The 15,324-nt window shown below is 43.9% G+C and overlaps 1 protein-coding gene across 14 annotated transcripts in view; it reads left to right on the top strand.

The window, feature by feature from the left end:
- Positions 1-15,324, top strand: part of THSD7A (thrombospondin type 1 domain containing 7A) — a 556,843-nt gene that overhangs the window by 52,061 nt on the left and 489,458 nt on the right. The window contains exons 1-2 of one of the 14 annotated variants that reach the window (XM_039524534.1): positions 670-855; positions 1,503-1,745. The exons of 9 other annotated variants lie outside the window; for them this stretch is intronic. The gene's annotated coding sequence lies outside the window, so the exon portion shown is untranslated. Of the gene's footprint in view, positions 1-669; positions 856-1,502; positions 1,746-6,650; positions 6,781-7,761; positions 7,779-15,324 lie in introns of those variants that run through there. 4 more of the 14 variants (XM_039524533.1, XM_039524528.1, XM_039524535.1 and 1 more) reach the window with 4 other exon arrangements.

Raw genomic sequence — 15,324 nt, 5'->3', positions numbered from 1 at the left:
ATATTTTTTCAAAGTGTGGGTAGAAAACAGTGTTTCCTAGGAGGAAAGCAAAAATGGAGGAACAGAATATTCCACTTGCTGGCACTTGTTCATCTTATCACCTTGTGGCAAATATAAAGAAGATGACATTTCTTGTTCAGAGGACTACTGTGTGATGCCAAACAGAAAATTCTAATCCCTCTCTTTCTATCTTGTCCATCTTGGTTTAAAAAATGCGCTCACTGGTATAGATAGGAAATAGTTACAGAAAGTGCAGCCTTTTGTAATGAATTGGCCAAGTGCAAAGTATGCTTACTCAGTGCAATCAGATTCTCTGGCATTCAGATGATGCATATAATGTATGAAACCTTTGTTGCAGATGCCTATTATGCAAAGGCAGACACACGCTGAAATTTTGTTCACTAAATAACCATTTCACCCAAAACTAGGTCAGACTTTTACATTATGCAAGCTGACTTTCCAAAAACTTTTGAGGTAGTGTGACCTATATTTGTTGTTAAATTGGGCCGTTAGTGATTAGTTGGCGAAAAACCAATTTTTTAAGTGTGGTAATATTTTTCATATAAAATGGTTAATAATGCTAATTTAGTCACTGCTTTCACCAGCCTCATATAGTTTGTGTATTAAATGTAGAATAACATTGCAAACTCTTCCTTCCCCTACTGAAAGGCCTGACTTCATTGTGTTGAATGGACCTGCTTTTGACTTACATCTGTAAGTGAGAACAGAATGTGCCCTTTTAAGCAGGTTATGGATTACCACATGATTGGAATGTGAACAATAAAGCTCTGCTATTCAATCACAGCTGAACAACACTGCATCATAATATCCGCACTGGAAATGTGTACTTTTCAGGTAGTATATTATGTTTTTCTTAAAAAGCTGGAATATTTTCATAATTCTGATGTCTGAGCCCCGAAGAAGTGTTACTTTGGCTGGTGATGAAGACCAAGCATTTTGGGGATGAGTTGCTTGAGCTCAGGATCACAGTTGGAGACAGTATTTCTTCTTACTAGCCAGCAGAGAGAAACAAAGTACAATAGTTGGAGGTAGAGCTGGACGAAATATTCATTGCGGAAAGCTAAGTTTCTCAGATTTTGGGTGTCAAAACTTCAGTGGAATTGCAAAAACTTTTGTTTGAAACAAAAAGGGGTGCAAATTTTAGAGGAGGTGCTGGCTAAAGTGATGGTGGCTCTAGCACCATGGCCCAGTGCAGTACTTTTTCAGCCAATGTAATATGACAATTAAATAAATTGTGAGGCGGTGTCTAATGGATGTCCCCTGCTATATGAAAAACAGTAACCAAAATGGCAAAATCCCATGGTTGGTAGGATGCAACAAGAGCCAATGAAAGGGAGGAGAGGAGCTACATGTTCCCATTTCAGCTGCTACACTCTGTGCCCCATGCTCTTAAGCCCCTTAGTCTAATCTCAGTAAAGCACCTCAGACATCCCTGTTCCCTACCCAACCTTCTCTCCTAGCATATTGCTCTTTTCCAACAGAAGTGGTGCGTCAAGAGAGTGCTGACCCCTTCAAGCAGTGATTCAATGTAGCTGGGTGTGGGGAGAAGGAAGAAGTACTGCCAGCTCAAATCTCAGTCCCCCACACCTTCCCTCGTGCCCATCACCTAACATCAAATTCCATGCCTAGCACCAGTCTGACAAGTACCAGCATGGTGGATCTTTTACCAGCCACGTTTGCGGAGTGAGAGATGCCTCCACCCTAGCAATTCTTCTATGAAGCAGGTAAATATTATCTCCATTTTAAATATATGGAGACTGAGCTACAGAGACACGCCCTAAGGTCACACAGCAAGTTACTGTAAGAGCCAGGTTTAGGGCTTTATACAATGCCCATTGAAGTCATCAGAAAGGCTTTAATTGGATCAAGCAGACCCTTAAAACCCAGGTCTCTTGACTCTTAAAACCATGCCTAATCTACTAGATCACAGTGCCATCTAGGCAAATCAGTTAGTCTTGTTGTATCTCTGAATCTTAGGCCATGTCTACACTACAAACTTACGTTGATGCAAATTTTATCAGCATAAAGCCACCACAGTTAATACATCACTTGTGTACATGCATACTTGGCAACTTGTGTCAAGAATGTGTGTACTGACCAGGACTGCTTGTATCGATGCGCAGTATGATGCATCCTGGGTAGATATCACCACTGTCCAGGGAATTTTGGGAAGTTTTGGAAATGCATGATGGGGCCAAAATAAGTTGTGCAGGGGTGACTGGGAGCATAGAGTCAACTTCCCAGTGTGCAACTGTCTCCATCCCATGATGTTATCTATATCCCATAATTTTCACACCTTTTTTTGAAATCCACAAACTCACATGGTCCTCCTTATTGTCTGCAATCTCTTACACCATCATGAAGCTTACACATTTCTGCACTATTGTCAAGAGCATTGCAAGCACAGGGTGCATGATCCCACAGTATTTGCAGAGCCTCAAAAAGAACTGAATCAGCAGGGAACATGATGATTTCTTGGACGACAGACTGCTTTGGGACATAGCAAGAGCTAATTCAAAGCTATTGTTGGCTTCTGGGCCTGAGAAATGAGCACTGACTGGTGGGATTGCATCATAATGCAGGCTTGGGATGACTAGCATTGGATGCAGAACTTTCAGATGTGCAAGGCCACATTCCTGGATCTGCCACAACCCTCCAGTGCAGGGACTCCAAAATGAAAGCTGCACTGGTAGTGGAGAAGCAAGTGATGATTGCATTGTGGAAACTTTCAGTGCCAGAGTGCTACTGATCAGTGCGAAATCAATTTGGAGTCGGGAAAATTGCTGCGGGACCTTTTGTCATGCAAGTGTGCAGAGCCATTAATCTCCTCCTGCTACACAAGACACTGACTGTCTGCAATGTGCAGGACCTAGCGGATGGATTTGCCGCAATGGGGTTCCTGAACTGCAGTGGCATGATAAACAGCACATATATCCTATGTTGGCACGAGACTACCTTGCCACAGAGAACATCAATAGAAAGGGCTGCTTTTCTATGATTATGGAATCAATGGTGGATCACTGGGACATTTCATTGACATCAGTGTGGGCTGGTCAGGGAAGGTGCATGATATTTGCATCTTTAAGAACACAACACTTTTCAGAAAGATGCAAGCAAGCACTTTCTTTCCTGACCAGTGAATTATCATAGGAAATGTTAAAATGCTTATAGTGATCCTGGGGACCCTAGCCTACCCATTGTTGCCCTGGCTTTGAAGCTGCACACCAGCCATCTCCACAGCACCAACAAATGATTCAACTACTGGCTCAGCAGGTGCAAAATGATATTTGAATGTGCATTTGGTCAACTGAAGGGGCCCTGACATTGTTTACTCACCAGACTGGACCTTAGTAAGAAAAATACCCCAACAGTCATAGTTGCCTGATGTGTCCTGCATAATATATGTGAAGTGAAGGGGGAAACTTTTCAGCTGGGGTGGAGGGTGAAGGTGAAACAACTCTCTGGTGAGTTTGAACAGTCAGACACCAGGGATATTAGCAGAGCTCAATACAGAGCTATATGGTTCAGGGATACTTTGAAAACCATTTTAACAGTGAGCCACGGTAACACATTTTGTTGTATTGTGCTCTACCTGGCCCTGCTCTTTTGTGGCCTGGTAGGAGTTGTGTGATGATTGCTGTACATGTAGGAATATAACACTATCAATACATCTGTTAATTTTGTTTGTGGCTTATCTTATGAGTTGTCACATGATCAGTAACAAATAATTGGTTTCAAGTATCAGGTGGTAGCCATGTTAGTCTGTATCCACAAAAACAACAAGAAGTCCAGTGGCACCTTAAAGACTAACAAATAATTGGTTTGCTTTCAGACCTGCTAAGCACTGGGTAGCAGATGTTGTAAACTAGTAGGATGAGTTATGTTTTAAATAATATACATTTATTTTGTAACAGAATTCAGTGTGTGTGGGGGAAACCTGTGAAATTTTAAACTATATTTAAAACTTAATAAATGAAGAGAACAGAACTTATGAAGGGGAAAGAACACTGAGGTCCATTTCAGCTACACCTATGCCAACCCTGGCTTTCACAGGAGAGCGTATCTGAAGCTGTGATTCTTTAATGTCCCCTGGAATGGAGTGGTAGGAGAAGTGCAGTGACCCCTGATGTCACATGGAATATTGGGGTGGGAGGCATAGGGAGGTCCTAATTAGGGTGACCAGGTGTCGAGTTTTCAACCGGAACACCTGGTCAAAAAGGGATCCTGGCTGCTTCGGTTGGCAGCGCTGTGCAGCAGGGCTGGCAAGCTACCTCCTAGCCTCCGCTCCACGTGGCTCCTGGGAAGCAGCCGGCATGTCCCTTCTCCGGCTCCTATATGTAGGGGCAGCCAGGAGGCTCAGCATGCTGCTCCCAGCCCAAGCACTGCCTCTGCAGCTCCCATTGGCCGGGAGGGATAGCTCAGCGGTTTGAGCATTGGCCTGCTAAACCCAGGGTTGTGAGTTCAATCCTTGAGGGGGCTACTTAGGGATCTGGGGCAAAATCAGTACTTGGTCCTGCTAGTGAAGGCTGGGGACTGGACTCGATGACCTTTCGAGGTCCCTTTCAGCTCTATGAGATTGGTATATCTCCAATTATTTTTATTTATTTATTTATTTTTTAACCACAGTCAATGGGAGCTGTGGGGGCAGCACTTTCAGACACGGCAGTGTGCAGAGCCGCCTGGCCGTGCCACCATGTAGGTGGTGGAAGGGGGACATGCTGCTGCTTCCGGGAGCTGCTTAAGGCGAGCACCACCTGGAGCCTGCACCCCTGAGCTGCCCCTGTGCCCCAACCCCCGACCCAGCCCTGATCCTCCTCCCACCCTCTGAACCTCTCAATCCCAGCCCAGAGCACCCATCTGCACCCTAAACCCCTCATCCCCAGCCTCACCCTAGAATCCGCGCCCCCAAGCACAGCCCTCTCTTCCCCCCCACTGCAACCCCCTGCCCCAGTCTTGATCTGCCTCCCACCTTCCAAACTCCTCAGTCCCCGCCCAGAGACCCCTCCTGCACCCCAAATCCCTCCTCTCTGGCCCCACATCAAAGCCTGCACCCCCAGCCAGAGCCTGCACCCCAACCCCCTGCCCCAGCATGGAGCCCCCTCCCGAACCCTGAACCCTTAATTTCTGGTCCCAGCCCAAAACCCGCATTCACGGCCCAGAGCTCGTACCTCCTCCCACAGCCCTACTGCCTGGTCTCAGCCCAGAACCCCCTCCCATACTCCGACCCCCTCGGCTCCACCCCCCAGTCCAGAGCACCCCTAGCTGGAGCCCTCACCCCCTTCCACACCCCTGAGCCAGCCCGGTGAAAATGAGCAAGCGAGTGAGGGTGGGGAGAGCAAGCGGGAGAGGAAGGGGGCATGGAGTGAGCGGAGGGTGGGGCCTCAGAGAAGGGGCATGGGCGGGGCCTTGGAAGAGGGGTGAGGCAGTGTAGCAGGGCAAGGGTGTTCAGTTTTGTGCAAGTACAAAGTTGGCAACCCTAGTTCTGACATTGAGTTATCAATGGACTGCAGAGGGAGGTGAGCCCGGGACTGTTGGACCTGCAGGTCCACCAGAGTCTGCAGCATCTGTGTTTGCTTCCTGAGAAGCCCCATTATGGTCTGATAAACCTTTTTCCTCTCCACTCTTTCCTTCTTCAGGAGGTCTGCAATGTTCATTCTCCAGGCCCTGTGCTCACAGTCAAATGCAGCATCGACTTACAGGATTTCACTGAACGTCTCATCCTGAGCAGGGCTGGCTCCAGGTTTTTGCCACCCCAAGGGGGGTGGGGAGAGAAAAAGCCACGATTGGCGGCAACTTCACCACGCCGCTTTCTTCTTCGGCAGTTCGGCAGCAGGTCCTTCCCTCTGTGAGGGACTTGCCGCTGAAGAGCCGGACGTGAGGCTCCTTCCCCTTGGCTGCCCCAAGCACCTGCTTGCTGAGCTGGTGCCTGGAGTCGGCCCTGATCCTGAGTCCTTTTCTTTCTCCTCCTTATCTGACTCAGGTGTGGAGCAGGGAGACCCTCAAGGCTGCAATGGCACCAGCTGCAGATCTCACACACTCTTTCAGATGCAAAACTTGCTCCTCTAATGTTTTAAGTATTGCATGCTCATTCTCATTTCTGTTTGGGATTATTTGTGCATGGCATCAATCACAGCACCAGACCAGAGATAGGGAATTGATTGGGTGCATGAAACTAGTAGCATAGGGGATTGGCATTGAATACTGGCACCATTTTCCGCAGCGGTGATTATTTTAGCTGATATCTCACTCCTAGGGGTAACAAAGACCGAGAGAGCACAGCTGCTGTTAGCATCCTGAATCTATCTGGGCCAGTATGCTTCTAGCCTGTGTACTGCAATGGTGCTTGCTGAAGTTATCACTGACTGGGGTGGGAAGGTGTCCTATTGTAGAGGAAGAAATAAGGCAGCCATCCCTAAATCTTTCAGGAGAGGATTGCAAAGTATCTACATGAAAGTCCCTCCTGCCTAACTTTCTGGAGGGGACTGAAAAGAAGATAGCAACTGTACTTCTCTTGGTTGTTCCACTATCTCGTCTAGCATGAGTAAATTAATGAAAAATCAGAAACTGTATCCTGCTGTGGTGTGGGGTTGCATCCCTGTAATAGAAAATGCATGTACACATTTACCTTAGGTTCCTTCCTCTGCATTGGACTTGACTGGCTGGATTTCACTGGAGTCAAAAACAGGTCGTGGATTGCTATGCGGTTGGAGTCCCTTGGTTGCCTGTCTGTCATCCTCCTCCTTGCTATTCATAGCAAAGGTCAGTGACTGAGGCTCCTGGGATGTATCAACAGATTCCTAGAGCTGTATCTTGGCAGTACCTAGGGTAGGTGATTCAGTTGCTGAGATAAGGAGATCTTTACATCTGGTTGAGTCAAGCCCTTCGCCCCTGCCATTACATTATACTTTGGGATGTGCAAAGCAGGAGGAGGGATTTGAAATGGGGTGCAAAATCCCAAAAAACAAACTTGAGCAAAAACTTTTGCCAGTGTCTCAAAAAAGTCAACCGTTTCACCCAAGTCTAGTGTAGGAAACTTTACATAATGGCTTCCTTGCATCAGAGTCAGGGGTTGAGTCATGCCCTAGCCTAATGGAGCTAACTTTGTACATGCTTGGTTGCCTGGGGAATAACTGGCATCAAAAATGCCACTGAAAAAAAACAAAAAGTACTTGTTTTACTTACTAACTCCTCTGTTGGAGTATTTTAATTGGCAAGAGTCTAAACAATGAAGACTAGCATGGAATTTTGTATACTAATTGCTAGTTCTATGTGACTACAATAATTTGTGTAATTCACTTTTAATAAACAAGATCATGCTCGCTGCTTGAATTAAATCTCATGCCATCTTGTGATTTATTTAAAAAAAATAAAGCTAGGAAAGGTCCTGTCGCTGGCAGCATTTCTGTGTACAATGTTTTCCTAAGCTAGCAACAGAAATAATCACAACATCCCTAGGTCTGACAGCCAACTGCCATTTCTTATATTAAAACACAGCTAGCCTAGGAGGCATAATCTTAGCTAAAATCTCTGTCTGATGCATTTTAGAAACTAACTTCCTCACTGTTTTTTGTGAGGAATATTCTCCATCAGATTTCTGTTTGTTTTTCATGAACTGAGGTGGTCCTCTTTTGGAAAAATAACAGGAGAATGTAGGCTGTTACCAGCATTGAACAGAAAATTCCTGCATAACTCTTTGAAGGAGGATTACTGCACAATGTACTACTGAGGCTTGAATTTCAGGTTTTATCAAACAAAAGGTAATACTTGGAACAAATTTGACCTGAGGTGAGATCTGAAAAGTTTTGGGTACTGACAGTGGATTGTAGTTCTGACTTGCTGATCTAACTACTCTTGTGATAAAGTCTGTAGTTGTCTAAAAATTTTCAGAAATCTAGTTATGTCAAAAGTCTTGTTTTCAAGGAAATATTTTCAAGGTCTCTTTTAGGATAGGTGATCTCTGCATTTTCCCCTTTGGTTGCAAAGTTCATTAAACTCTCTCTATATTTTCCCTAAAAAATGGGGTAGGGGAAGGATAAAATAAGTCACTGCAGGCTCACAATGGAATGAAGAGTAAGGTCCCAATCGTGCAAGGATTTATGCAGGTGCTTAAATTTACACACTGTGATTAGTCCTACTGACTCAGTGGGACAACTTAGTGTGTAAAAGTCAGGCATGTGCCCAAGTGACTGTGGGATCACGGAGGGACATAAATTTAGGAAGTTTCACGTGTCCAAACACTTATAATAAACAGTGAATAAAAATATTGTAGATGATGTGATTACCTTGGCAGTCTGAAATAGTGCTTTAGACACTATTTTAAACAATGCATTAAAATACCTTCTTCCATTTAAGGTCTTCAGAAATTGGGGAAGATAGGGATTAATATATGAATTGAAAAGTGGATAAGGAACTGGTTAAAGGGGAGACTACAATGGGTCATACTGAAAGGTGTTAGGCTGAAGGGAGGTTGCTAGTGGAGTTCCTCAGTGTTCAGTCTTGGGACCAATCTTATTTAACATTTTTGTTACTGATCTTGGCACAAAAAGTGGGATGACACTAAGTTGGGAGGTATTGCCAGTACAGTGGAGGACAGTATCCTACAAGAAGATTGTGATGACCTTGTAAAGTAGAGTAATAGAAATGGGATGAAATTTAGTAGAGCAAAGTGCAAGGTCATGTTGTTAGTCCCTAAATGCAAGAATTTTTGCTGTAAGCTGGAGACGTATCTGTCGGAAGCAACCAGAGGAGGAGAAAGACCTGAGTGTATTGGTTGATCACAGGATGACTGAACCGCCAGTGTGAGGCGGCCGTGAAGAAGGCTAATGCAGTCCTATTTTACTTGGGAGATATGACCTTTGCCTCTCCTGTGTGTTGTTAATAATACTTGGCATTTATATAGTGCTTCGCATGTTCACAGCACTATGCAAATACTAATTATTCTTTGCAATCCATTCATGAGGTAAGTGCATAAGAATTATCTCCATTATCATCTCCATTTTGTGGATGGGAAAAACTGAGGTAGAGTGCCTATGTCCAGTCAGTGGCTGAGCCTGCATTAGAATTCTGTCTTTGTGACTCACAACCCTCCACTCATTTTTGGATATGTTGCTGCCTCTCCGCTCACTCACTTCATTGTAGCTGACTAGGTTTTGTGAACTCAAACTTTTCTGGTGCTGCTTGGCTTTGCATTGAGTTTATAGATAATATTGTTAAATAGAACATCACTGTGTTTTAATAAGTAAATATTTCTTTGGTGATCATTACATGAGTTCATAAACAAGAGTGCTGGAAAATGCACATATCTTTAAAATATAGATATCCTTACCCAATTTCATAATCAGAAATTCTAGGGAGAGTTGATAGTGCCTGACATGTCCCATTATCAGACTCTGTTTTCAGTTGCTTTTAACTTTAACTGTTCACTCTGAAATTTACCATTCAGATGGGTGTTTGCCTCAGGCTGAATTTTTGTGTGGAAAGTTTCAGTAAAAGTGGTTCAGCCATTTTTTTAGAACAAGATTAGGAGAAAATGTTGTTTTGCCTATATTAAAACAAACAAAACTTAGAACCATTTTGATGAAAAGCTCTAGCTCCTTGGAGCAGGGACATGAAATCTGGTGGTGGAGTTGCCCTGCTGTTGAAGATGTGCCATTTGCTGTCCTCTTGGAAAAAATGCCCAAATTTGGCCGAGATATAAGACTGAAAAATCTTGGTTCATATGTGTTCAGTAGAGATTTGTTAGTTTGGCAACTAAATTCTCTGAAGATTTTGTCTTCACTAAGCATGCACAGGCAGCTTGATTTTTGCATTTCCTAACTCTTGAATGCTTAACTTCGCAAACTTGACTTTCTTTTCACATGGTGGAATTTTTATATATTAATACAAAATGAGTATACCATGTTGTCAATATACAGGTACAAACATTTTACTGAACTGTTTTTTTTTTTCTTGAATTGAATTTGGTCTTAAGTCAATACTTACACTTGAAGCCTGTATAGTGAAACCCCGTTTATCCAATCTAACTGGGACTGGTGTTAAATCGGATAAACAAAAATTTGGATAATCTTTAGAATGGGCAAAGAGCTTCAACCCTGGGGGGCGGGCAGGACCTAGGCTGTCAGCACCAGTTCAGTTGATAGGGAGAGCTGGATAATGGAGATTCGGATACATGGGTTTATACTGTATTAAAATCTCCCTACAGACCAACTCAAATATTTATGCCAAAAGGGCCATAAAGCTCAGCATGTAATCAGACTAGATGACTCACATTTGTAAGAATTAAGTTATAATTTGCTTCAATTTTACCACCATTTATATTAAAACATGATAGCAATAATTCATTTTATGCAAATATACAGTGTTTAAGATGAGTAAATTAAAGTCTATTCATACCAGAGGGCAGGAGTTCCAGTGTTGTAGAAACAGAAAACCACTGCTGTATTTTCTGTTGTATTGTTAATATCAGCAGGTCACATTTTTGCCATTGTAGTAAAGGGGAATTATGGGTGCTTAGCCCCTCTAAATAATGGGCCATCCTTATTTGGGGGCCTGGTTCTGATATCTCACTGATGTACATCAGGAGAAGCCCTATTGAAGCAAATTGAATTGAGACTATAAAGCAGGGATAATTAAGTCTGGAATGGGGCCCCAATATTAAAAATTTTGGCAAATAAAAATAAAAAGACTCTAGGTCTTTTGGGCATTGGATGGTTGCTACACCCACTTTCTTCTTTCTCTGGAAGGCTCACAGATAAAGCCACTTTCTCCCTCAATCCTGATAAAGTATTTTTGGAGGGGTGATCAGAAGCACCTGTCCCTTCTAGGAAGCAAATAGAATTGGGGACTGAGGGGGAAGATGATCTGCTTCCGTTGATTATAGGTAGGGCTGGTAGCCCTGCTTGTTGTTAAAGTTTCCAAATATTTCCCATTGTAAAACCCTGTTTTCGGTTGCTTATAACTTAAATTATTCGGGCTGAAATTTCCCATGCCAGCTGTCTGACTCAGGCTGAAACCTTTGGAACATTTCAGCTATTCCCAGAATGAGGTCAGGGAAAAATGTTGTTTTGCGCATGTTAAGGTTGGCAGATTTTTTTTTTAAAGCGCCAGCACTCCCCATTCTTTGGAGCAAGGACTTGAAATTTGGCAGAGGGGTGGTCGTTGTGTTAGGGATGTGTCTTTTGCCATCCCTGTGAAACTCTACCCAAATTTAGCCACATTATAAGTGTTTGAAGAATTGCAGTTTGCACATGCTCAGTAGAGACTTCTTAGATTTTAGCAGCTAAATACTCTGAAGAGTCCATCCACATTGGATGTGATCCATCCCAGCATTGATCGGGACTTTTCCTGCAACTGCAGCTTGAGCTTCTCCAGGCCATGCTGTGGCCAGGTCCAGGCACTTGAACAGAGAGCAGGGAGAACTCTTCTGTGCTGTCAGAGCCAGTCAAAACTTTCCCAGGGGAACATTTTCTTGTGAGAAAATGCTCCTTTAAAACAACTGAAATATTCCAAGGGAACATATTGATATGATCAAAATTTTTGGCAAAATTATTATTTATTCATTTGAGAAGTTCAAAAGATTTTGTTTGGCCTTATTGAAAAGCTTTTTATTTCATCCTTTCAACATTTCTATTATATCATAATATAATATAACATGAAACTCAAGTTGAAAAAGTCGAGACAAAGTGAAGGTTGCACAGGCAATCTTAATTCTGGCACTTCCAACTTTTGAGTGCTGCACTTTGCAACATTAAAGTTTTCTTAACACTGTTTTTTGTGTGTGTACTATTAGACAAAATGGCAATGATAAGTGAGCCCCACGAGACTGAGTGCATGTTTTTTTAGGTAGTCACTGGGGAGGACATGAATCTCCAAGCAAATCAGCACGGATTGCCCCAGTGTAAATGGAACTTACGTGGCTCGCTTCTTGTAACCCCCATAACAAACCTTGCAGAGTTTGTTCAACTACATGGATACTTTCTTACCACCACTGTCTTTGGTGATAGTGCTAGATGGTTTCAGACATGATATGAATATTCTTACCACCACTGTCTTTGGTGATAGTGCTAGATGGTTTCAGACATGATATGAATATTCTTGTATGTTCCCTTGGTCAGAATGAAAAACAATGTCGTCCTCGTGTATGGTGCGATCAGTGATGGCTCCTTTCTAAAAGTAATGATGAGAATATATTTGTACTGTAGTAGGTATAAGTCCATCTGGGAGAGTGGGCTAGTTTTTGTCAAGAGTCGCTCACTTTTTGTACGCCTATCACTTTCATCACTCTAGTGCAGACTTCTTTCTTCCTCCTCAAAGATTATTGGAAGACTATTCTGGCTACTAAATATTATTCAGATTTATTTTGGGAAGTTGCTTATGGAAGAAGAAACTAAACATTTGTACCTTTCCTGAATTGTTCTGAACCAGCAGAAATGGGCATTTATCTTTTTGAATGCAGGACAGGTAGGGTGATTAGATAATGACTGAAGATTTTTAATGGTGGTAGGAATAAACATAAACTTAGAAATATCCTCTTGGCTCACATTCGCCTTGTTTTGCTGCTGTAGTAGCTTTCACTCTTTAATTTTGGCTTGGCTTATGCTTACTGACCTTTGTCAGCTGCAGTATAGAACTGTCAAACTGAACTAAATGAGTATCAGAGGCAAATAAAGGGCCCAGTCCTGCTACTGTTGAAGTCAATGTGCATTTTTCCATTGGCTTAAAAAGGAGCACAATTTGGCCAAAAATCCTTTATTGCCTTTCTTGTTTATTGAACCGTATGCTATTTTCTCTTGTTTCTCATAGGGTATGTCTACACTACGGGACTATTCCAAATTTACATAAACCGGTTTTGTAAAACAGATTGTATAAAATCGAGTGCACGCGGCCACACTAAACACATTAAATCGGTGGTGTGCGTCCACGGTCCGAGGCTGGCATCGACTTCTGGAGCGTTGCACTGTGGGTAGCTATTCCGTAGCTATCCCATAGTTCCCGCAGCCTCTCCCGCCCCTTGGAATTTCCGGGTTGAGATCCCAGTGCCTGATGGGGCAATAATCATTGTCGCGGGTGGTTCTGGGTAAATGTTGTCAGTCACTCCTTCCTCTGGGAAAGCAACGGCAGACAAGCATTTCGCGCCTTTTTTCCCTGGATTGCCCTGGCAGATGCCATAGCATGGCAATCATGGAGCCTGTTTTGCCTTTTGTGACTGTCACCGTATGTGTACTAGATGCCGCTGACAGAGGCGATTCAGCAGCGCTACACAGCAGCATGCTTTTGCTTTTGCATGACAGCAGAGATGGTTATCAGCCATACTGTACCATCTACCAATCCATAAATTGGTAATAAGATGATCGTGGCTACCAATCCTTTTGCACTGTTCCATTTGCTGCTGTCATAAGTGCCCCTGGCTGCTCTTAGCCAGGGGCGCAAAAGCCAAAATTGGGAATGACTCCCTGAGTCAATCCCTCCTTTTTGGTATCTAAAAATAGAATCAGTCCTGCCTAGAATATGGGCAAGTGTACTAGAGAACCACTGTATCAGAGAACCAGAGAGCACAGCTGCTCTGTGTCAGATCCTGCAGAAATTATGAGCTGTATGCTATTCACAGGGAGTGCTCCTGCAACAACCCCACCTGTTGATTCCGTTCTTCCCTCAGCCTTCCTGGGCTACCGTAGCATTGTCCCCCCACTTGTGTGATGAAGTAATAAAGAATGCAGGAATAAGACACAGTGACTTGTTAGTGAGATATGAGTGGAAGGCAGCCTCCAGCTGCTATGATAGTCCAGACAGGACAGTAAGGAGTGTGTAGGAGAGGAGCCCAGCATCCCTCTGCTAGTTCAGGGGCACTTGAATCTTTTCTTTACACATGAAGGGTGGGGGCTGATGGAGCTCACCCCCCTGTTGCTATGACGACGATGGTTATCAGCCATACTGCACCATCTACCAGGAAAAATTAGAACCAGGCGCCCTTGATCGACCTAACAGATGCTAGTCAGCATGGTTACCAGTCCTTTTGCACTGCCCCATGTGCCAATAGGCTGATGACGAGGACGGGTACCAGTCGTATTGTACCATCAGCCAGCCATAGCGTGGGGGGAGCAAGGATGTTGTTGTTGAGTGCTGCACCATCGCGTCTATCTGCAGCATTCAGTAAAGATAGGGTGACATGTAAAAGAGTCAAGAGAGGATTGTTTTCCCTTTCACTTCTGGGGGTGGATGGGGGGGTGCGTAAATTGCCGAGCTATGCCCTGACCCACCACGGACACTGTTTTTGACCCTAGAAGCATTTGGAGCTCAGCCAAGAATGCAAATGCTTTTCAGAGACTGCAGGAACTGTGGGATAGTTTGAGTCCTCCAGTCCATGAGCGTCCATTTGATTCTTTGGCTTTCCGTTACGCTTGTCACGCAGCAGTGCGCTGAGTCCCTGCTATGGCATCTGTCTGGAGATATTTAAAAAATGATTTTGAATTTCGTCTTCTGTAACGGAGCGCTGATAGAACAGATTTGCCTGCCCTTACAGCGATCACGTCCGCATCGTCCATGCGGGAGCTCTTTCTTTATTTTGATTTTTAACTGCATCACCACCCGTGCTGATTAGAGCTCCACGCTGGGCAAACAGGAAATATTCAAAAGTTCGCGGGGCTTTTCCTGTCTACCTGGCCACTGCATCCAAGTTCAGATTGCTGTCCAGAGCGGTCAGTGGTGCACTGTGGGATACCGCCCGGAGGCCAATACCGTCGATCTGCAGCCACACTAACCCCAATCCGATATGGTAATACCGATATTAGCCCTACTCCTCTCGTTAGGGAGGAGTACAGAAACCGGTTTAAAGAGCCCTTTATACCGATATAAAGGGCCTCTTAGTGTGGACGGTTGTGGCGTTAAATCGGTTTTACGCTCCTAAAACCGGTTTAAACGCGTAGTGTAGACCAGGCTTAAGGCTATGTCTACACTAGCAAGTGAACAACACAACTTTTATCATTCAGCGGTGTTAAAAACACCCCTCGAAAGACAAAAGTTTTGTCAAGGAAAAGCACAGGTGTAAATAGCACTTTGTCAGCAGGAGTTCCACTCTTGGGGATGAAAGTTTTTTGTCTGTGGGAGAGCAGTCTCCTGCTGACAAACAGCAGCTATGCTGCACGCCTTTTAGCAGCACAGTTTTAGCGGCACAGCCATGTCGCTAAGAGCTGCATAATGTAGACAAAGCTTTAAATACATGAACCGAAATGTGGAACAGGTACAAAACCAAGCTGATCAGTGTTACATTCCCACTTCTGCAAATCAGCAGTGACCTGTTTGCAGACT

The sequence above is a fragment of the Mauremys reevesii genome, linkage group 2 (assembly GCF_016161935.1).
Source record: "Mauremys reevesii isolate NIE-2019 linkage group 2, ASM1616193v1, whole genome shotgun sequence".
Classification (NCBI taxonomy): Eukaryota; Metazoa; Chordata; order Testudines; family Geoemydidae; genus Mauremys; species Mauremys reevesii.
The sequence above is the reverse complement of the archived record's forward strand: the minus strand, read 5'-3'. Positions and strand labels throughout refer to the sequence as shown.